Here is a 23880-nt window from a genome sequence, read left to right as displayed (position 1 = left end):
GCAGGTAATTAAAGCATTGATGAGCTGCTGATTCCCCCAGTCTGTCTCTTTGCCTAAGCTGTCAATGGGTACCACAAGGATGTGCGAAAAACCCTCTGAGAAATTTCAATTGCCTTAAAGAAACTCATTTGTCATCCTTTGAGCATGCTCAGAAATTTCTCCTTGGGAGAAACCCTAAAATTAATTTTGAAGTTTCTTTGTCAGCATTTAGGTCACAACCTAGTGATGCAGTTTCTTTTTCCAGCACACAGCCCAATGATGTTGTTTCAGTTTAAGCATGGTTTTCAGCAGTATTTTTGCTTCTGATGATCAAACAGAATATTTTGAACATTCTTTTTCCCCCTTCAAATTGATAGAGCCACAATGATAGCATTTTGGGATATAATATACAGAGGTTTGGGAAACTGCATTCCCATTTTTACAACTGCTACATTCAGCCCTGTCACATTTAATAACCATTTAGTTGGTTGGGCTTCTCCACTATAACACTTAGTGAAGGTTCCGGTATGGAACTAATTTCCAGTGCTAACGTTTTACTTTCTTTTGTTCTTTAGGTTCTCCTTTCCCTTTTCCAATTTGGACTGTGCCAATCAGTGGTATCTTCTGGCAGAGGCGCTCTTATCCCCAGACCTCAGGGCCCTGGTCTGTGGCCTCCAAGGTCCAGGGGGGCCTCCTGCTGCTACCCCACCCGATGCTTGCCCCACCACTGCCTCGTGGCGCTGAACTGTGGCACCAAAAACTTCAATAATTCAGTGAAGTGAGCAAACCTCCCCCACCCCGGTGGTGGTGACATCGGCGGGCAAAGTGAGAGTGGCTGCTGGGCTTGACTGGCCCAGTGGCCCTTGACAACTGTGAGGTGCTCCAGCATGCCTGCATGATTAGAAGAGAGTGTCTTAAGCCCATGAGGTCACAGACTTGCAACACTCTATTCTAAATGCGCAGGCGCGCCATAGTGCCTCACAGTTCCCAAGGGCCGCTGGGCCGGTCAAGCCCAGTGTCTGTTCCTCCCACCAATGCCACCACGGGGGAGGGGGAGGCCTGCATGACTCACCCCCATCCCCTGGACGAGAACTTGGCGGCTAGAATTATTGATGTTTTTGGCACCATGGGACAGCGCAGTATGCTTCTGGAGAGTCCCAACACAGTTCCCTTTTAAATTAACATAAAAAACCCTAAGTTTTTTTTTAACTTGTGGCAGGGGTGGGGGCTCCAAAGCCCTTCTGGTCCGGGCACCAAAATTACCTAAGTGCACCCCTGGCTTCTGGGCCATCATATTCTGGGCCATGAAGTAGATGTGCCTCAGCCATTTTGGATTCCAACCTAGCCTCTCTTGAAGGCATCAGTTGTATGATATGTTGTTCAGAACATGGTGTGGAGCAAACGACTTCCCTTTTTACTGGATGATATCACTATATTCTTCTCTCCCTTTGTTCTTTTATTTCATATGGGCAAGCATGATTTGCCACAGATTCAGACTTCATGTCTTTTAATACATCTGACGGTTTAGCTATACTTAGGCAACAATTCATTTTGTCCAATTAAAGTGGGCAAAGCACATTTAAAAAAGCAGAAGTATTCCAAAGTGGTTCTGACATATGGTAACTCATTCCAGCATGATCTACAATATATATTAGGCCTGTGCAAAAAGTTGGGCTCCAGTTCGACCCAATCCCCTCCAACCACGCAAATGTCAGTTCAGGGTCTTTTGTGCCTTTTTGAAAGTTGAGGTTGGAGTTGGGTTCAGGATCAGGGTTGGGATTGGGATTGGAGTAGGACAAAGCTGGAAAGCTGTTTCTTTTCCTTTTTAAAAAATTTGTATTGCTTGATATTTTCGAATACTATTGTTGTATCTCTCCTTTATCTACTTTTTATTTTGAAAATTAAAATGCTATTTAAAAAAAAGAAGCTGGAAATTTTTTTTTAAAGTAACTGTGGATAGTCACTGTTCAAACCCAGAAGAAAAGTTATCTCACTTCAGAGCTTGCAGGGGAAGTGAGGTAACACCAGAGAATCTAAGGGGAAATGATGTAATACAAGAGGACAGCAAGAGAAATTGGCTGGCGACGGCTGTTTGTGAATGAAAAATGGGCTTAACACTTTTAAAAATGTTTTTAAAAAATGAATTAATGCACAAGTAGGCAGGCAGGCAGGCAGGCAAAGAGAGCAGAAGTGGGGTTTTCCTCCCCCTCCCCTACGCAGCCACGATTGCTGGGGTGGGGAGCAGACTCATGCTGCCATTTGGAGCGCTGGAAAGCCTTGTTTTTTGGGGGGGGGGTTAGAAAGAAGTCCGATCTGAACTGGGCTGGCCAAGTTCAGGTTTGGACTTTCTCCAAACCCCTCAGATTATTACCAATCTGATTTTGCACAGGCTGTGTATAACTAACTAACTAACTAACTAACTAACTAAATGTGCGTGCTTGGATCTCACTCAATCACTTACTCACTGACACGAAACCATGAAACTTTCAGACCAAACTACAGAAGACAGAAAAATGCCATTTTCACAGGTGGGTTCCAGACCTCATCCACACTACCACAAAAATACCCCCCACCCCTCAAAAAAATCATTACTTTCCTGGAAATGGTGGGGAAACTCTCCAGTTGAAAAAGCATGGGAAATTATGCCTTCTGACAAACTTTGACAGTTTTCTCAGGTCCTTTTAGAGACAGGAATTCTGGACTTGCACAGAATGATGAAGAAACAATCATACTATATCATTTCAGTTCACTGCATTTCCGTCAGTGTTGGATTTCCACAAAACTCACTGCAGAAATGGAAAAAAACATGAAAAATTTCACCCTGGATCTCTCCATTCATGTGTTGTATTCAGACTCCCGGCATTTGTATTTTTCAGGGTTCTTGGCAGCAACACTATTACATCCTCAAAACAAAGCAGCTCTTCTGGTCCTCAACTAGCAAGGAGAGAGTGAAGGGAGAGTGAATGGTCACCGTGTAGAACAGGAGGAATGCCTGAAAACGACAAGCTCCAGCTGGGAAATGCTTGACTAACAAGCAGAAGGTTGCCGGTTCAAATCCCCACTGGTACTATATCAGGCAGCAGCGATATAGGAAGATGCTGAAAGGCATCATCTCATACTGCATGGGAGGAGGCAATGGTAAACCCCTCCTGTATTCTACAAAGAAAACTACAGGGCTCTGTGGGCTCCAGGAGTCGAAATCGACTTGACAGCACACTTTACCTTTAATACATTTCAGCTGTTCAGTATAAATCTCTTTGCTGCCGAAGTTGATATCCTTATTTACTTGCAACAGACACTTCACAAGCCATAACGCCCCCCCCCCCTAATTTTTAAGCAAGGGTTGGTGGGAATCCTGGGGCCAAACCTCAACCAGTTCTTCCTGTGGTCATGGATCCATGACAAGGGGTGAGAAAGGGAAAGACAAAAAGAAGATTCTGTTTAAAAAATCCCAAAACCTTTCAATTTGGTTTCATCCATCTCACCTTTCATTTGCAGGGAGCAGTTGTTTGTGAGTTCTCAAGCTCAGCCTCAGGGGCTTTTATGCCTGCCTTGTGATGCTTCCATTCAAAGGGGCATAGCAATTTCTTTACTTGATATTGAATAACAGCATGGATTCCATTGACCCAATTGTTTCTACAGCCTTTCAATAAAGTTAGGGCCCATTTAAACCTATGTTTGATGTCTCAGTCTTTATTACACTTCTGTCTGTCAAAATGTGCCCAAGCTGTGCCTAGAGACAAGACTGGAAACACTGTGCAAGCCACAAGCGGTGTGGCACTTATCTTACTAGTTTAAATCCCCTGAATACAAACTCTTGTGTCTCCACTCAGAAGCTATTGTGATTTCCTCCTTTCTCATAGAACTGTATCCATTATGGCTGTGTATGATGGGAGCTGTAGTCCAACAATATCTGGGGGCTCAAAGTTGGAACCCTGCAAAAAGCTTAGTTCTCATGGTTTTTGTGGGCCTCTTTAGTTCTCCATTCCTCATTCTCTTTTGTTGTTGTTCCCTAGGTAGATCGGCCCTATGTTCCATCCACTCCATCTGCCTTTTGTGGCAAGATTTCTAAAATTAATTTTGGAATCAGGACATGCACAGTTTGCTGTCATTTTTCATATCACATCTCTTTTTTTTATTTGAGGTTATGGATGCACTTGTCTCAACATAAAAAGGAAACTTGAAGCAATGGTGCCATCTCACCACATTTCTTTTTTCACGCAGTGTTCTCAGCAGGGGCGTAACTACCATTAGGCAAGGGGAGGCGGCTGCCTGGGGGCCCCCACGCCTCGAGGGGCCCCCCAGAGGCAAGTCACATGACTCCTCAACACCCGCAGAGCTTCGGTGCCGTGGAAAAGCCAACCCCAAGTTCGGAGCAAAGGCGGCATGCATGCAGCAAAGTCCTTGTCTGCAGAAGCAACTCTGAGCCGGGAGCGCTCTTCCCCATGGCGAGGGTGGAGGGATGGGGTTAAAGCGAGAGAGTGGAGTTTTCTAGAGAAGCTGGCATAATGGGGATGTGAGTGTGAGTGCACTATATATTGTGAAGTGTGTGTGTGTATCAGCGAGGGGCCCATTTTAAAATTTTGTCACTGGGCCCACTCCAGCCTTGTTACGCCCCTGGTTCTCAGCTACTCACCTATGTGCTTGTGTGCATTTGGTAGCCTGGGAGAAAAAAGGTGCAAGCTGAACAGTAAATCGTGCATGTCTGCACAAAGTCCAGGAATTTAAAAATTGGGGTGGTGTGCAAATATAATAAATACATGAATAAAATAACACATTGGTACCACACTGGAAACAAGATCAGGTACTTCAGAACCACAGGATCCAGAGAGAAATAGGGGAGGAGAGCTGGTCTTGCAATAGCAAACAGGAATTCTCCCCTTTGCTAAGCAAGGTCTTTCCTGTTTTGCATTTGGATGGGTGACCACATTTGAGCAATGTCTGCTGTAAGATACTCCCCTTAGGGGATGGGGCAATCGCTCCGTGGAAGAGCATCTGCTTGCATGCAAAAGGTCCCAGGTTCAATCCCTGGCATCTTCAGGTAGGGGTGGAAGAAACTCCTGCCTGAAACCTTGGCATGCCTTTGCTAGTCAGTGTAGACATACTGAGCTAGCTGGACTAAATGGCCTGACTCAGTATAAGGCAGCTTCCTATGTTCCTAAATGGAAATGGGAAGAATTCTGTAAGCATCCCTAAACACACCCCTATCTCCAAAGGTGTAGGATTTCCACTTAAAAGGCAACATTATGGCACCAGATGTTTCTCCAATAACATATCACAAGCCAAAATTTAGCCAAGAGTTGTTTATTCACCAGCGCTAAGAAGAATTCTAAAGGAACATCTTCCTTTTCATATGTATGAAGAGCTTTATTACAAATCCTGCAGGGTTCTAGAGATTCCTTGGGAGAGAAGATCTGTAGGAACTTTTTAAAAACCATCTGTTTGGAGGCTGGGATCATCACCTTGTCAGGCTTTGAGGAGCACTGTGTCCAGCAGGAAATAACAGACACAGATTTAAAATTCATAGGATGTTTTTCTGATTAATAATGCACACATCTTTCTTTTCCTCATTTTAAAATCTGTTTCAGGAAACAATTGAAGTCTCCCATTCCATTTTGAAGATTTTTGTCTCTTTGAAGAAGGCTGTCTCGAAACCAGGAGCAGTTTTCCCACAGATCTGAGCTTTTATTATCACCACTGCTGATAGTTTTTCTCCTTGTTTTCTGATTTAATTTGCAATATTATTCGTCTGCTTCAGAAATTGCAGCTTAACACCTTGAAAAATAAGGTTTCTAGAACTGTCATCACTTTATTATTAATAAAAATGTAGGTTACAGAATCTTCATAAACCAAAGTTGACATTGGTTTTGAAATGGCAAAAACATGAAAGACTTTATTAACGTTATTGCAAAATGTTACTAAAGCAATTACAATTTGTCACTATTTTTTAAATAAGCAAAATATCAAATATAAAATGTTTCAGTAAAAAAAGGATATAAGTTCATGAGTTAAGTGTTTCAGAAGGAAAGCACATATGCATTCAAATATGTACATATGCTTGTTATCTGCTTCTTCCCCTTGCAGAGAAATATTTTAAATGTTTGGAAGTTTTTAGGAGAAAGGACTCCTAATATGGAGGAAATCAATAATCTTCACATATAGAGGTTACTGAACCTCCCCATGACATGTAAATATTTAGAAGAACCATTAATAACACCCCCCAAAATGGGTGGTGGAGAAGCAGACACCTACCCAATTTTTAGGAAAAAATAGAATTACATTATTGTCAGAGCCCAGCTCTTGGTGCGTATACTCAAATCCAGGCTGGGAGAGTGTGTTCTCCAGGTTCATTTCCAGACAGTAGGCTTTACTGTGGGTTTACTGCAAGTTTTAATTTGCCCCCCAAAACTGACACAAATAGTGGATTTTATTTTTGCTCCCATCATAAATCGGGCTACACTGTAATGGGCAATGAAAAACCGGAATCATGTGTGAAGTGCTCCCTGATAGCTTGCAGGGACTTTGGGGTAAATCTGGTCGATATGTGAACTCACACCTTCCATTCTGGAGAAGTGAGCTAAAAAAACCCATCTGGAAATGTTCGAGGTAAGAGTTACTGTGGACCTGGAGCTGAAGTCTGAAACTGGGGCCTGAAGGTGGTCAGGTGGAAGATATTACCATAGTACTCTTCTGATCATTCTCCTGGGATTGATATCAGGTCTGACCAAGCCAGAGGTTTCATAATGCCTACCAACTACAGAAGATGACATTATATATCCCTACTTTCTTCTGTGAAGGAATGGAGCACAGACACTCCCAGGCAGCTGACTAGGTTCTAGCTTCAGGCCATGCACTTCCTATCACAACTCCCAAAGTCCCTAGCAATAGTCTTCCACATTAATACTAGCTGCAGCTAATCCTCTTCCTGATGTAAAAAACAATGTTGAGATGAAGTAACGTTTTGAAAATGGGAAGGAAATGTTGGCCTCACTTCTTCCAAAAGTTCTGAGCTTTTAGATGTTTTATATTTGATTGATCCATCTTATTTATTTATTTATTTATTTATTTATTATTTCTCTGTGTAAACCTCCGTGAGCCATTTTTGGAAGGGTGGTATAGAAATTGAATAAATAAATATAAGTCCACAAAGCAGCTCATTCATATAGAGATACAGAGGTCATCCACACAATCAAAAACTGTGTTCTACCTGGGTTTGGGAACTGTGTATGCTCCCAATTTTAGATTATGTGCAAGCAAGGTAGGAGAAAAACCTGGATAGAAGTTATAGTGTTGAAGCAAGGTAGGAGGAAAACATGAGTAGCTGATCCTCCTACCTTGCTTCCACACAATCAGTTCTTCCCAGGTTTTCCTCCTACTTTGCTTCCACATAACTGAAAATTGGGAGCATACACAGCTCCCAAACCTGGGTAGAACACAGTTTTCGATTGTGTGAATGGCCTCATTGACAGACAGAGAGGAGATTCTCACAACTGCAGGAAAACGGGCTAAGGGAGCCTAGCCCGCTTTCCTGCAGTGGTGTGCTGCAACGGGAGCTGTGTGACTCCCGGCAGCAAACCACAGAAAGTACCTCCATCCTTAAATGAGGTTAGCGGGGCAAGCACTCCATTAACCCCATTTATTTGATTGTGAGTCGCCATGGCGCAGCTCCATGCCATGGCAAATCATGAGGAGACCCCCCTACCAGGAGCCTACAACAAGCCTCCCAGAATGAGGGTCTCCCCAGCAAGCCTTGCGCACTCACATGGGGCATGCTGGGACTTCCAGGGGGCGGGCAGCCCCCAATTCCTGTTGCCCCTACTGGCTCCATGATGGAGCCATGATGGATCCAGTAGTCATGTGGGCGGTCAATCCAGCTGCCCAGGGCTTGGTGCTGGATCATCTGTGGGGAGAGCGGGTCAAGCTTTTCTCTCTTTGAGAACTTTTGTTGAAAAGCAGTATATAAGTAGCAGTAGCAACTGCAGCAGTAGTAGTGGTAGCAGTAGGGGCAGAGGCAAATGGTAGTTGGTTCCAGCTGAACCCATTCGGTGGGGGGGGGGCTTGCTTATTCCCCTCTGATGCAGCCAAGTGGAATAAATATAGCTTTCTAACCCCACTAACCTGTGGGGTTAGTATTGATTTATGTCGTTTAAGGCATTTCTATTCTACTTTTCCTGAGAAATTCTTTTATTCTTATTAATTATTTATAAAGCAGCTGACATTTCTAGGCACTGGATAAACATTAAAAACAATTCAGGTCCTGCCTTCAGGCTTACACTCTTAAGGATGAAGACAAGACACATGAAGGAGGAGGAGAAAGTAAAGTCAAAGGGAAGGATATAACAGGATGAACAGATGCATTTTGAGGAAGTGTTTGAAAATAGCAACAGAGAAAGGAAGTCAGATGTCATGTGGAAGGACAGTGATAGGCATAGGGGGAAAGATGCAGGTAGGGAATACAGAGAGTAATTTTAAACTAAACGACAAGATCAGTATCTATTGGCAAAAGGGTCTGAGAAAGAGCATATGGAAAAGGAGTAGATAGATATAGAGGGGCAAGACCATGGAGACATTTGAAAGAAACTACAAGATAGGTATGTGTGAGCCAGCTTGCATTGAGCCAGGCTCAACATCGGCCTTGCCTGGTTCAGATGGTCTGAATTCAAACTGGACCAGCCCCCACCCCAATGTGTGTGCTGGTCCAAACTGGACTACCCCCCATGTCAAGGTCTGGCCAGCTGCTAGGGAAGTTCACGAAGCAAGCGGAGCTGCTGAAATTGGATACGGCTTGGCTGAACGCTGTCGACAAGAATGTTGATGAACGTTGAGTCTCAGCAATGAGTAGGAGGCTGGAGATGTGATTTATAGAGCAAGCCGAGAGCTCCCAGCTGGTAGGAATTCAAGGCTTGTCAGCCCTCAGCAAGAGGTGTTTGCTCCTCCTAACAGCCTCTAATTCCGTTCTATGTCTCATGAGCCTGCGCTGTTGTGGAGTCAGTGGTGTTTCATTGCTTAGCTCTTCTTCGCATTGCTCCCCCACACCTTCCGCTGACTCAGGTTGCTGTGCCTGCTCTAAATCATTAGTTGGATCTACCACAGCCGTTTCATGAACGCTGACAGCCGGGCTCTGCCCCTCAGACACTCCTGAATCGGCTGGTGAGTTGACAGCTTCCCCTTCCTCCTCGCTGTCGGAGCTCGAGGGTGTGACACCCCAGTTCAAACAACTGGCTTGTGGACTAGGATTCCTCTTGACAAGTACAGGGGATTCCTGATTCTAAGAAGGGGGTGGGGTGGGTGAAAGGCTTTTAAAAACCAAATGAAGCCCCAGGGGTGGTGGGGGTGGGAGAGGTGGCCACAGTGGCAGCTACTGCAGTAGCAGAGACATCAGAAGCAGCGACGGGGTGTGACCAATTATTAAGGGGGTCACCCTTAATTAGGAGTACTACTGTACTTCGGATAGGCTAGTACAAGTCCCAAAAAGATAACAGATCCCGGACACCAGCTGGATTTAATTCATCAGTTTATTGTTATACCCTAAGTATTAGCTAAACTATAGTTCATTCACTCACACATGCATACTTACCAGCCCCACTTAAAAGTGATCAGTTTTTAATATGGAGTTGGGAGAAGCTGGAGGCCCCACAATCTTCTGTGCTTCTCAGAAAAAACCTCTGTTGATGCCTAACTTTAAAAGGGTTGCCTGCCTTTGAAGCTGTTTGCTGTTACACATTTGCATCCATCCTTATCTCAGGATCGACCATAGTCCTTGTTTTCCGAGTATCTCCTTTCTGCTGTCTTTGGCATGTTTTCTGGTTTTCCCTGGTCCTTTTTGGGTCATCTGTATTTTCTTCCCAACATTTATCATATTTGGGGGCTGGTATATCCTTTGCCTACTCATGCATTCTTTCAGACACACACACACAGTTCCTTTTATCATTTGTTTAAACAGAAGTAAATCATTCTATTAGGTTTGCTGACAATCCTTGAAGTGGGAGCAGTTCCCCTTATCAACATTGATACTTCATTTGGTTATACACATAGGCTATAGAACTACAACATAAACAATCACTTTTAATCAAATAATTATAGTAGCTGTATTATATGTCAGGGGGCTCCTCCAACCACCCCTCTGACCTTCCAAATGACAGTCTGGGCCAATTGTGGCCTAGTTTGTGCCTCTGCACATGCACTATCAATTGGGACTGTCATGTGGGAGTCCGACACAGTGCTTGGAAGAGCCTCTGTTGCTGCTTCTGATGTCTCTGCTGCTGCTCTGCCACCTCCACCACCTGGGCTTCATTTGAAGGTTTAAAAAAGCCTTTCACCCAGCCCAGCCCAGCCCCTTCTTAGGTTAAAGAATCCCCTGTACTTGTAAAGGGGAATCCTAGCTGGATTCCCATTTACAATTATACCCCTTATCAAGCCTGCATGTGCATTCAAGCCAAACTGGGGTAACCGATTCCATGCACATCCCTACTACAAGAAGCATAATGTGAACACAACTGAACAGAAGCCAGTGGTGAGATGAGAACAATGAGCAGAAAATATCAAAGGAGTAGTGGCAGGAAGGACAAAGAAAAGGCAAAAAAGAGTAAAAACAGGAATACTAACAAATGTTGCAATAGTCAATGCAGGAAATAACAGGAGAATGAACTAAACTTTTGGTAATGTCTGTGGAGAGAAAATAATTTGAATTTGAGATAAACTTTATCAATGAGATAGTTCATCTTCCAGAAAGTTATCTTCAGATGTAATGGCCTTTGCATCACTCAGAACAACTCAGATAATTGTTATTCAGAAGAGGAATTTTTTTTAAAATCACAGTAAGTAAAATGTCACAGGCCCAAAAAAGGACCCTATGTGCTAATTTGGATGATACCTCCCCAATCCATGCAATTGCATGCCCATGTAATGTCTGGGGATTCCTAGGGAGGGTAGATTATGCCCATGTGGTATGGGGGAAGTTGAATCCATCCAACATGTTTTGTTGCGCTGTCCATTATATAGAGATTTAAGATGTTCCTTATTAACTCCTCTTCTGACACCCTTCCCAGGTTGCTCATGATATTTTTATGTTTCCTATCTTCTTGCGGATAGAACTTTAGATGTCACCTTTAAGGTGGCCAAATTCTGTTCTATTGCAGTATTGTTATGGCATTAAGCTTGTCTTTGATTAATTTTAAAAATTTACTGATTCTTTATTCGTGGATATTTATCTATATTTACATTTCCCCCCCAATTGTATCTTTCTAAGTTATGAGATGTTTTGTTTATGTTATGTTATGCTGGCCTTGGGTCGCAAATAAAGAACCTTGTACCTTATAATGTCTTCTGTGACCTCCTGATGCCTTTCCAGTACATACCTTTATCACATGGGTGAAACTGTTCATCTGAATAAAAGCTCTACATGTTCTCTAAAGACTCATTTGAATGAGTATTTGGAGGAGCACATGCAGAGTGGCCATTTGGATTATCAGCCCCCCACTCACATAATAAATGGACTTGCTGGGAGGGCACTGGAACATCATGAATGATGTCACATGATTAGTGCGCATTTGGCACATCCCTCTTTTAATTATGTTCATCGGAGAGGTCTTGCCCAAACCAACCCTACGATGTGCTGAGCCAGATGTGGCACAGCTCTCCCCTACTAGTGCTCTGGGAATCATCCAAACAATTGGGTTAATCAAAGAAAACCTGGAGATGGTTTTCATGACACGTTTAATCACCTTGCCCATAGGAACGTGCACAAAACTGGTTTGCCCAGTTCGTTTTGAATCCAAACCGGATTTGAACCAGGCTGGGCATGTTCGGCTTAGGTACCCCTTGAACAGGGGCCCGGTTCAGTTTTAATTAGAACCAGTTCATGCCCCATTCAAGGATGGGGTGTTGTTCAATTTTTAGTTTTAAAAATGACTTACCACCTGATGAGAGCAATGGTGGCATTTGGGGGTTGTTCTGGTAGCTGCAGGGGGAGGATCTCCAGAGTCTCCCTCTCCCCCATGGGCCTCCCCTCGGTCTCTTACAGGCCGGCCCAGCCAGTCCGTTTCACGGCCATTTCAGCCCTCTGTGAGCATGTGGTCCCAATTAGCATGTGCACAGCATTGAAAATGGCCTCTACATGCTCACAGAGGGCTGAAACAGCCCCCAAACAAGTGACCGTGTGGAGGGAGGCCAGCAGGGGGGGAGGGGGAGATACTGGAGAACCCCCTGTGGCCACCGCTGCCCTCGCTGGGTGTCAAGTCATTTTTTAAAAAACTAAAAATTTAACACACACACACACACCCTCGAACCGGTCCCGTACCAACCAAAGACATTGGTTCTGGTTCAGTTCAGGCCTGACCTTGAGTCTGATTCAGTTCAAGGTTGAACCACTTGAACTGAGCCAGTTCGAGTTTGAACTAGTTATACTTAGAACCTGTTTGCAGAGTCCTACTTGCCCATAAGGTAAATTTAAGGCAGAGTGTTAATGGTTGAAATTGGCATTTGCAATGATTTTTTCCCTGTGATTATTGCTTAGCTAGGAGAAAGGAAAATAATATGTGAGGTCCCCTCAACGTTCGCTGGGCAGCAAAGCAATTGGTTTATCAGCAGAATCCCCAAAGTGTCCCTGGACCTCAGATCAAAATGATCACAGAGAAGCAGCTCCTGCAATACTCTGGAAATGTCTGGTGTGATGGTAGAGTGTGATAGACCTCAAAAAAGCCGGGTGGGTTTCTATATGCAACTCTAGATAGGTCATCACAAGGATAAGCCTCGCCACACCTTTGCTATAAACAATGCTTGTTAGGTACTCATTGCAATGAAATTATATGATAAAGATATGTTTCCATACTCAGATATCTCGTTCCCTTTGGCATTTTGCATATTTTCTTCCTATATTCCCAAAATGAAATATCTTTCAAAGTAAACACTTTTATCTAATGATTCATTTCTTAATCATTTTTATCAAGATCAGAATACCTGGTCCACCGAAGAGCGAAGCGTTTTATTGCCTTTATCAAACCCTTTCATGTTTTCCCCACAAAAGGGCCGTTTCCTTACCACACTGATGATACTGGGTTATTTTTTTCCCTCCTAACTTTAGTAGAAATCCCACATTTTTACAATTGGGCATGATAAGACACTTGCCTTAAGGCAGGAACACTGCTGAAGTTAATATGAGATACATGCATGCCTCAGAATCAAAGGAAAAGAAAGATGAAGGCATAAGGTTTATTGACAGTTTTACACCGATAAAGAGCCCTTCCCACTGCAAACCTGTTGTGTATTTGGGCATATTAGTAGTGATAGCTTGTTTGTAGTAATAGCTTTCCGGATATTTATGCAACTGAACATCTGTAGAGAAAAGATTATAGCAAGCACCAGTGCGGAGGACCAATGGCAAAGGGTTGCCTCCATGTTTAAATTATTAGCAAAATAAAACATACATACAATACTAAAGACACCTTCAGACATTGCATTAAAACAATTCCTGGACCCTTTGAAAAATGGATGCAAGGGCTGAAAAGCAGTGGCGGACTGGGTCTAAAAATATTGGTTGCCAGGAGACAAAGGGAGCCCACCCACAACTATAAGGCTATCATTTACTTTTTATAAGAAATAAATAAAGTTTTCAAAAATACATAAGTGGAAAAAAGGTACAATTAAAATTTTTTGCAAAATAAATGTATATTTTTTAGTAATTACAGTGTACATATATTGTACATATTACTGGCAGTATACAGTACAGATAGTTATAATTGAATTTTAATTGTTTTTAATTTTACATCAATGGTGGATATTTTTAAATAGTTTGCTTGTACTGAATATTTTACACATTAACAGGTAGTTCAAAAGCATATATCATGCAGTCCACTATATTAAGAGCAATCGTTTGAGTTCACTAGATGATTGTGCGAATCTGTCAATAATTGCTTCTGCATCCAACTCATCTAACAATTCCTTTTCAATGGATAGCAACATGTATGATTCCAAGTTCTCCTCAGACAGTGAATTTCTTAGCCTTTTCTTTATGATCTTTAGCTTTGAAAATGTCCTCTCACATTGGACTTGAGTAACTGATAGTGTGCAGATGACTTTATAAAGGTTATCATATGCCTTGTCATGAAGTCTGTTGGATGCCAGAATTTTTAGTACACACGATGGGCAAGTGCGACAAATTTTACACTTGTTCCAACTGGAATCCATATTCTCACCATCATTAAGCAATAGCTTTAATACATCCAAGTTCAAAGCAAAAGAAAACAATTCCAATATTACTTGATCTTTGCTGATTTGTGGAGACAGCTTAATAATACCTTCCAATGCTTCATCTTCAAGGCCCTTCTCTGCAATCGTTTTAAACTTTGCTGGGTCCAAGCAGGATAAATCTTTATGCAACTTTCTGTGTTGTACAAAGCATGAATCTAGTGACTGGACAATGTGGTCCATTAGAAGGTTAAACACATTTACTTGAAAATCAGCTAGAGAATCTGAGGAATTCCCTTCATCATCTATAAGCTCATCTGCCATTCTTTTCTTCTTCCTCTGCCTCTTAACTGGCAATGCTGTTTCCAAAGAGTCAATTTCCAATGTTTGATTTTCATCCATATTCAACTGTGAAATTTGGTCATTACATTTGTTTACAAATTCGTTTACAAATTCCAATGCCTTGCTGTAAACGTTATCCAATGTTCTTGTCTGTTCCTTCAACTTTGTTGTAGCTGAATCTACTAAACTCCATGCAGTAAACATATCTAAACCACTTGTCTGAAAAAAACTTGATAACGGGGCTGTAGTTTCAAATATATACAAGTAAGTAAATGCTGTCAATATTGTTCATACTTTAGAGGACTTTGAAGTAAAACATTTGCTTCTTGTTTGGTTTTTGCATCAGACTTGTCTGAGTCTTGTATCACTGATAAGCACGTCAATAGATTTACAAAAGTACTGACGGCGGCATCATCAAAACGTCCAAATATAGTTGTTGCTGCATTGGACAATAGCTTGCAGGTCGAGGGCGTAGGGGCTGAGCAGCGACTCACGGAGGATCTGCTCGAGGGCCAGCTGCATGGTGTTGCTCAGCAGCATCAGGCCCATGATGGCCAGTGGGGTGGCGGCAGCGGTGGCAGCAACTGCCACAGGAGGCGGCAGAGGCGGGCGGGGGCTGCGGCGGGTATGCTGCCGGAGGCTCGCCAGCACCCGCTGCCCTCCGCCAGGCGCCCCCAGCTGGCTGGGCGTAATATTCTTAAAGTATCCTTGAAAAATGATTTTATTATTATTTTTTATTAAAATAGTAATACGACATAAATTTTAGTTGCATACAGTAATAATATTGGAACTTCTATTATATTTTCAGACTACTAAAAGGCCATTAACATTTTTAACATATTGTCTAATGTTTAAGGGGCCCCACTTCATCTGGGGCCCACAGGGCCCACTTGCCATCGGGCAATCTGACACCCTGGCCAGTCCGCCACTGCTGAAAAAAGGTTCATACTTGAAGCATAGACAGGGTTGCCAACTCTGACTGAAACTATTCCTGGAGATTCCTCTCCCCCGCCAATATTTGTTCCAATATTTTTCATATCTCAAGCCATTGAATCCCCAGGATTCCATTCAGTAGTGGCTGGAGATGGATGCTGATTCCTGCAGGCTAGTCTCTAGAGGGTTGGCAGCCCTTAGCCATCCTGTCTAGGCACATGAACTTTGGCCAGATTCAGACGACATACGGAACTGAGGTTTGTTCACCTCCAGTTTCGCTACCCAAACATCTGAACCCTGGGAACTGTAGTTAAGAGGAAAAATGGACTTGTGGTTTCTCTTCCCTAACTCCAATTATTACCTTCAGTTTGTAGTGAGTTATGGCACCAGTAACTGCACTGGCACCTTTGTTATGTCTGATCTGGGGATTGGAGTTAGGCTTTATGCTGGTCTATGATTGTAATAAGTTTTCCTACCCTATCAATAGCCTGTCAAACCAGTTTTCCTCCTACCTTGCTTCCAGACAATCACTTCTTCCCAGGTTTTCCTCTTACCTTGCTTCCATGCAACTGATAATTGGGAGCACACACAGCTCCCAAACCCAGGTAAAGCACAATTTTTGATTGTGTGAATGACCTCAATATCTAAGATCTGGGAAACCACATAAATGTGGTTTGACTATTGTAATTCACTCCATGTGGGGCTGCCTTTGTATGTAGTCTGGAAACTACAATTAGTACAGAATGCAGCAGCCAGATTGGTCTCTGGGACAACATGAAGGGACCACATAACACCTGTTTTGAAAGAACTGCACTAGCTGACAATATGCTTCTGGATAAAATACAAAGTGCTGGCTCTTACCTATAAAGCCCTTAATGGTTTAGGTCCAGGCTATTTAAGAAAGGGCCTTCTTTGTCTGTTGCCCATTACAATCTTCTGGAGAGGTCCGGTTATGGATGCCACAGGCTTGTTTGGTGTTGACTCATGACAGGGCTTTCTTTGTGGCTGCCCCAGGGCTTTGGGATATGCTCTCTATTGAAATAAGAGCATCTCCTTCTCTGTTTGTTTTCAGGAAGAACCTCAAGACTCTCCTGTTTTCGCAGACTTTTAATTAAATTAATTTTTAATAATTTTGAAGGCCTGTTTTCATGACTCTTTCAGTCTATTTTATTGTCATGTATTTTAATTTGTGATATGTATTTTAATTTGTGACTTTTAAATATTTTAAATTTTGTACACCTGCCTAGAGATGTACATATCAGGCAGTTTAGAAATTAGATAGATAGATAGATAGATAGATAGATAGATAGAGGAATTCCCATGTTAACAAAATTAAATGACATAAATGACATGTTAACAAAATTAAATGACATAAAAGTGTGATTGCTTTCACATTGCCTAAACTCCATTTGTGAGATAGATTACTAGTCAAAGGTTTGGGCAGAGGAATGAAATGTGATAGATTAGGAAATTATGTATTGAAAAACCCACATATATTTCTCATCCAGAACTCATAGCGGTTTGAATTAGTGATTTTGAAATTTTCAGCATAACTGGCTTGACTTGGATCATTGTGTGCATCGTGGCTGAAGGAAATCCAATCAAACCCCATCTTTTCATTTATGACTGCATACTCAAAGCCGAGATTCAGCTGCAGGTATTTTAATGATGCATTATTTATTTATTTATAATTAAATTTACATACTGCTTTCCATGCATTTATCCGGAAGTGGTTAAGAAGGTTATTGTTGTTAAAATACAACAATAAAAAAAGGAAAGCCAGGGAATGAACATCTACTGGAAGAGTATTCCAGAGTCTGGGGGCAATAACTGAGAAGGCCCTGTCCTACGTGCACAGCAATTGAGATGTCAGCATATGAAACAGGGCTCCCTCAGATGACCTTGTTGGGTGACCAGAACCATTCAATAGCAAGCAGGGCTTCAGGTATCCAGCCCCCAAATCATTAATGATTTTAAAGGTGGTAACCAGCTCTACCCAGAAACAAATCAGCAGCCATGATTATAGCTTATTCAAAACAGGTGTAACATGTTCCTAGTAAGTGATTCCAGATAAACTCTAGCTGCCACATTTTGTACTAGCTGAAATTTCCAAATATTCTTCAAGGGCAGTCCCATGTAGAGTGCACTGCAGTAATCAAGCTGTGACGTGACTAAGGCATGGGTAACTGTGGTCAGATCTGCCTTCTTGAGAAAAGGGTACAGCTGGCACATCAGCAGAAGCTGTGCAAAGGCACCCCTGAGCACTCTCCATCTGAGCACTTAAAAGTAGAGCTGAGGACAGCTGTACCTCCTGACTAGGCACCTGCTTTTTCTGGAGAGTGCAACCCTATCAATAATAGCCTGTCAAACCCCTTTATCCCGATTTGCTTTCCTAATGGTCAACAGCACCTCCAACTTGTCTGGATTATTGATTGATTGATTGATTGATTTGTTCGATTTTTAGACCGCCCTTACAAAATAGCTCAGAGCAGTTCACAAACATCAAAGACCCTTTAAAACAATTCAAGAGCAATGGAAGGCCAGGCCAAACAGATAGGTCTTTAGGGCTCTCCTAAATTCCAATAAAGAATTCAAAATACGGATGTCTGCAGGGAGCGCATTCCACAGTCCAGGAGCGGCTACAGAGAAGGCCCGCCTCTGGGTCGCCACTAGACGAACTGGTGGCAACTGGAGCCGGATCTCCTCAGATGATCTTAGTGTGCGGTGGGGATAAGACTGAAGTAGGCACTCTCTAAGGTAACCTGGACCTAAGCCATTCAGGTCTTTAAAGGTAATAACCAGCACTTTGTATTTTGCTCGGAAACATATCGGCAGCCAGTGCAACTGTTTCAAAATAGGCATAATATGATCTCTCCGGGTTGCCCCAGAGACCAGCTGCTGCATTTTGAACTAACTGAAGTTTTCGAACTATGTACAAAGGCAGCCCCACATAGAGCACATTGCAGTAGTCAAGCCTGGAGTTTACCAGCTGGTGCACCACTGTTCTGAGGTCATCCTCCTCTAGGAATGGAGGCAGCTGTTTAATCAGCCTAAGCTGATAAAAAGCACTCCTGGCCACAGCCTCCACCTGAGATACCAGAGTGAGGCCTGGATCCAAGAGTACCCCCAAGCTGCGTAACTGCTCCTTCCAGGGGAGTGTAACCCCATCCATCACAGGGAGATCTAACTCATCCCTTAGATTCTGAGCCCCTACAATGAGCACCTCCATCTTGCTTGGATTCAATTTGTTATCCCTCATCCAGCCCATTACTGCCTGTAGGCAGGTATTTAGGGAATGAACGCCATTTCCTGATGAAGCAGATGAAAGTGAGAAGTAGATTTGGGTGTCATCAGCATACCGGATTAAATCTTATTATTGGTTTTATTGCGAATCATTTGCTAAAAGAGTTGTGGGGTTTTTTTGTTTTTTTAAGTGGAGTGACTTTTCTTCTAAGTTAGTACTTCAATACCGAATTCAGCTTTCTTCCTAATAAAGTATTTTAAAGTGGATAGAAAATATTTCTCTGATGTCTGCTCTGCACAATATCTAGTAGGCCTTAGAGCAGTAGATGTTCATTGAAAAGGTATGTGTCCTCTTTAGGAATGTAACTTCGACATCATTTTATCTCATACTTGTTTAGTCAACAGTGCCTTCCATGCTGAAAACTGACCTTCATTTCTCACACATGACATGGCTATAAATCTATTTCATTTTTATATGGTTGATTGAATTGCACATTATTGCCTCTGCTACAGTATGATTTCAGCTCTGCAATGTACAGCACAGGTGCCATCGCCCTTGCTGATGATAGTAAAAAAAAAGAGCATTAACCCATGCAAATGTGGCCACAGGGAAGGTGCTTTCAAGGTCATATATAATGAGAGTTCTCTGTGGGGTGGAACTTAATTCTTTTCATTGCTGAACATTTTTGGAGTACACAGACACAGTATAAGAGTAGATAGAAAGAGAAGCTGAAGAAAGCCTGTAAGGTAAGGTCTAATGGTTAGAATGTTGGATTTGAACAGTGGAGTACTGGGTTCAGATCCCTGTTCAGCTATGACATCACTGGGTGGTCTTGAAAAAGCCACTCTCTCATAGGTTAATCTGCTCCACAGAGTTGTTGTGATAATTAAACATACACCATCCTGAGCTCTTTTACAGGAAAGATGAGATACATAAAAATGTCTGTTTGGGTCACACACACACCCATTGTGGAAGCTCCACATCAAAGGAGAGCTCCATATCAATGGTTGTTCTATTTAGGTCTGGTGTGAAAGAAGGACAAGAGCTGGGGACCACTGCAATGTCCTTCCTTGAGATGCAACAGCACCCCATTGCCTCCAGAGGAGTACACCCACTTCCAGAGTCATCTTCACGGCTCATTCTCATCATAGCCATTGACCCTGTCTTTGCGAGATCATCTCCTTGATTAGGGCTTGGTTAAACCTAATCAGGGCCTGCTGGCCTGGCTGACTGTCTATCAAAGGCTGAACCTCTATGAAAGTGACCTGCCCTGGCTTCTATCTCTATTAGTAGTCTGAACTGACAGCTAAAGGTGTCATAGGACATTTTTGGCACCTTCACCTTCAGGGGCTCTAAATAGATAGGCTAGGTGACCACTCCCCACCAGGCCATGCTCCCCGCCCTCCACACAGGTGAGCAGCTGTATTAGAGGGATGAACAGGTGCCCCACTGAGTATTAGTTCTGCTAGCCCCAGCATCCCTGTCTCATGATGAGAGTACTTACTTACCTAGTTGCTTATTTGTCAAATTTGCACACCACCCAAACCTTCGTCTCTGGGCAGTTAACAATAACATAAAACAAGTAAAACATACATAAAAATCTTAAAACAATCCAAACAATCTAGAAGTCAAAAACATTAAAACTTGAAAATTTAAGAAGCTGAAAAGACTTGGGTGAAGAGGTGGGTTTTCAAGTGCTTTTTAAAAGTCTCCGCAGAGATGGGGAGGATCATATTTCAGTAGGGAGCACATTCCACAGTCTCAGGGCAGCAACCAGGAAGGCCTGTCCCCATGTGGCCACCAGCCACATATTTGCAGTCATTCTGGAGAAGGAACTGGTCTGGATCAGTCACATAAGAACATAAGAACAGCCCTGCTGGATCAGGCCCAAGGCCCATCTAGTCCAGCTTCCTGTTTCACACAGTGGTCCATCAGATGTCTCTGTGCATGCCATCTCTCCTGCTGTTGCTCATTCCCTATCTGCAAAAATTATAAACTCTCATAATCCAGGAAATAAATGCAACTTGGAATTGTGTTCTTGCTAATGACCATATGAAGCTTCCTTCTATTGAGGCAGTCCATTGGTCCATTTTGCTCTGTATTGTCTACATGGACTGAAAGTAGCTATTCAGCATTTCATTCTGGTGTCTTTCCTAGACCCACTTGGAGATGCCAGGAATGAACCTCAGATCTTCTGTGTGCAATCGGTGTGCTCTACCACTGAGCTATGGCTTCTCCCTAAATGAAAACAGTCACCAGTTTTTACACAGATTATAAAGTATATTTTCATATTATCAGTATCCGACATCTTGCCTCTTTAAGATCCTGCAAGTTAGTCATCATGGCTAAGAACCACTGACAACAATGGAGTCCAATTAGTTCCATTGTCCCTCTGATTTCAATGGGACTTAGTCATGGCTAATTTTAGCTGCATTGAGTCCACTGTATTGAATCACGGAATGAAAAGCAAAGGTGGACTTGTCTCATTGTTCAACCTGTGTGAAACCATCTCTGCCATTAGCATCCAGTTAAAAAAGTTGGCTCTCTGAATCTTTGCTGTTTGTCATTGTTCCTTTAAATGAACCAATATATCTTTGATTAAATAAAAGTACAACTTAGTTCAGAGACAGGGGAAGAAAGTCTAAAAGAGTAATGAATCAGGCACAAGAAAATGTATGCTTGTTTTACAGATTAATATCTAGGATATGTTAATTGATGTACCCTCTTGTGGATTTTAAGAACATGCAGATTATTCTATCTGAAATGAAAGTATGTGTCATTATCTCAAAGTGTTCTCAGAAGCCCAGTCACTGTTTTTAATTACAGTATACCATGTGGCTGTGGAGCAGCTGGGAAAGATTGCTGGATACTGTTGCTTTTAAGCTAACAATATAGCAAGAAATAGATGCTATCAAAACATTTCCATTATGTTTTTCTATTTATGCTCAAAAACATTTTTTTTAAACTCCCAGTACTTTCCTAGTTTCCTTTTTTCTACAAATTACAGTGCTATCCAGACTGTCTCCAGGAGGTGCCGGCTTTACCTTTATAGGGATGTGGCACACAGCACACCAGTGAGGTTGGCTCAAGCAGTGCAGAGAGTAGGGACAGGGATGGCCTCTCTATTTAAAGCAGTCATACTCTCCTGGGATCTGGTGTGCCGTACAGGACAAAAAGCAGCAACAACCACAAGTTCAATAAAACACAGAGAACTGGATTAACAGCTTGAAGGGCACAGTCCAGGGTGCCTAGTATGATATGGTATGGTATGACTGAGTTATGGATGGTATGACTTATGGTATGAGTTATGGTATGAGTTATGGCTGGTATGAGATGGTATGAGTATGGTATGGATGGTATGAGTATCCTGGTATGGATGGTATGAGTTATGGCTGGTATGACTGAGTTATGGATGGGCTTGGAGGACACAGGTCCAGCAGATGGAGAGAACAGGAGACAGGCAGGGAGGGAGGCAGGCAGTTTTCAATTCTGTATCAAGAATCCAGAAAACAAGAGTTGCCAGTCAGGGCTTTCAGGACCTTGGACAGATCACAGGCAACAGGCAACTTGTCTCAATAAGGGTTTGGTTTCAAGTGAGCTCCTCCTGGATGAGAATGATCAGGGACAGGGGGGCTTGTCCTTGAGCCACCAGCACAGCTTAGATTAGCCCATTCATGCGTATATGACTTTTGCTGTTTTCTGTATTGCACTTTGCATTTCTGTTCTGATCTATGGCTGATGTGGAAATAAAGCTGAATTTAGATTAGCTGGATTTATATTAGTGTTGGGGAGCGAGGGGAAAGGAGCAGGTGGGGATGAAGGGGTTAATCCCACAGCTGGGACATATATATCCATGTATGTGCCTCCTGCCATCCTTGATTGATTATGTAGGCATATGCACGCTGCCAACAGCAGCCACTCCAGTGTCGGTTTGGCCCAGAGGCGGGGATCAGCAGGCCACAATGCCTTTTGCTTCACATGTGGAGACGTGTCCATGTTGGGCATGGGCCCCACCCACCCCACAGGGGGTCAGAGCATGTGGGGGTATATTTAAAAGCCAGCTGGCCAGTGATGAGGGCTGGCATTGGACAAGAAATGGCAGGAATGGAGCCGGCCTGTCAGTCTCAGCCAACAGTCACTGCCTCCTAAAGAAGGGGAAACTGGTAGTACTAACGTCCCCTCCCTCCAGGCACCTAAGGAGACCAGCCTAGGAAGCTGGCAGCACAAGAACCCCAAGAGCCCCTACAATTAGCTGAACTCTGAATGCTCCCAGAGGCAGACTGCTCTGTTCCTACTAAGCATTGTGCAACTGCAGTTGAAGCACTACTTCCATTGGGAATAAATATCCCATTGGGAATCATGGAAGTAGCATCACATCTACAATTGTGCAATACTACTTAGGAATGGAGCAGCCCATCTCTACAGCAGTGCTGACATGTTTTGTAGTGTCTTACAACCATGTGGGTGCCTCTCTCAGTTGTCAACATGTATCTACACAGTATGTGAATGACCATTCAGACTCATCTTGCTAATAAGTAAGCCTGTATTGAGAGGTTGAAGTTGTTTTTATTAGTTACATGCAGATCAAACTTGTAAATAAATACATTTGAAGGGTGTTGTTGAATCCTGATATACTATCCATATCTTCATCTTGGAGTATGTGGCCCATGTTTCCTGATTTCTGAGGCTTGCGAACATGGTTAAGAAGGACAAATTGCAAACATTGTTTTCCTTAGCTTCTAGGCTCTATATATTTTTTAAAAATACCTTGAGCCCCTGGTGGCGCAGTGGTAAAACTGCCGCCCTGTAACCAGAAGGTTACAAGTTTGATCCTGACCAGGGGCTCAAGGTTGACTCAGCTTTCCATCCTTCTGAGGTCGGTAAAATGAGTACCCAGAATGTTGGGGGGCAATATGCTAAATCATTGTAAACCGCTTAGAGAGCTTCCAGCTATAGAGCGGTATATAAATGTAAGTGCTATTGCTATTGTAAAAATCAGTTCTTTGGGGGCTACATTTTATCTAAACATTTTACCCCGCAGGTATATGATCCCCCCCCCATCTCACCCAAGCAATTATTCTAACCTTATTTTTTAAAGAATTACCTTAAAAGTTCTAGAAAAATGTCACCTAAGCTGGAACTTTCTTTGAACACTGATTTCACTTTAGGCAACATGCAGCAACCATGACTTCTGCATC

The sequence above is a fragment of the Hemicordylus capensis genome, chromosome 5 (genome assembly GCF_027244095.1).
Source record: "Hemicordylus capensis ecotype Gifberg chromosome 5, rHemCap1.1.pri, whole genome shotgun sequence".
In the NCBI taxonomy this organism is placed as follows: domain Eukaryota; kingdom Metazoa; phylum Chordata; class Lepidosauria; order Squamata; family Cordylidae; genus Hemicordylus; species Hemicordylus capensis.
The sequence above is the reverse complement of the archived record's forward strand: the minus strand, read 5'-3'. Positions refer to the sequence as shown.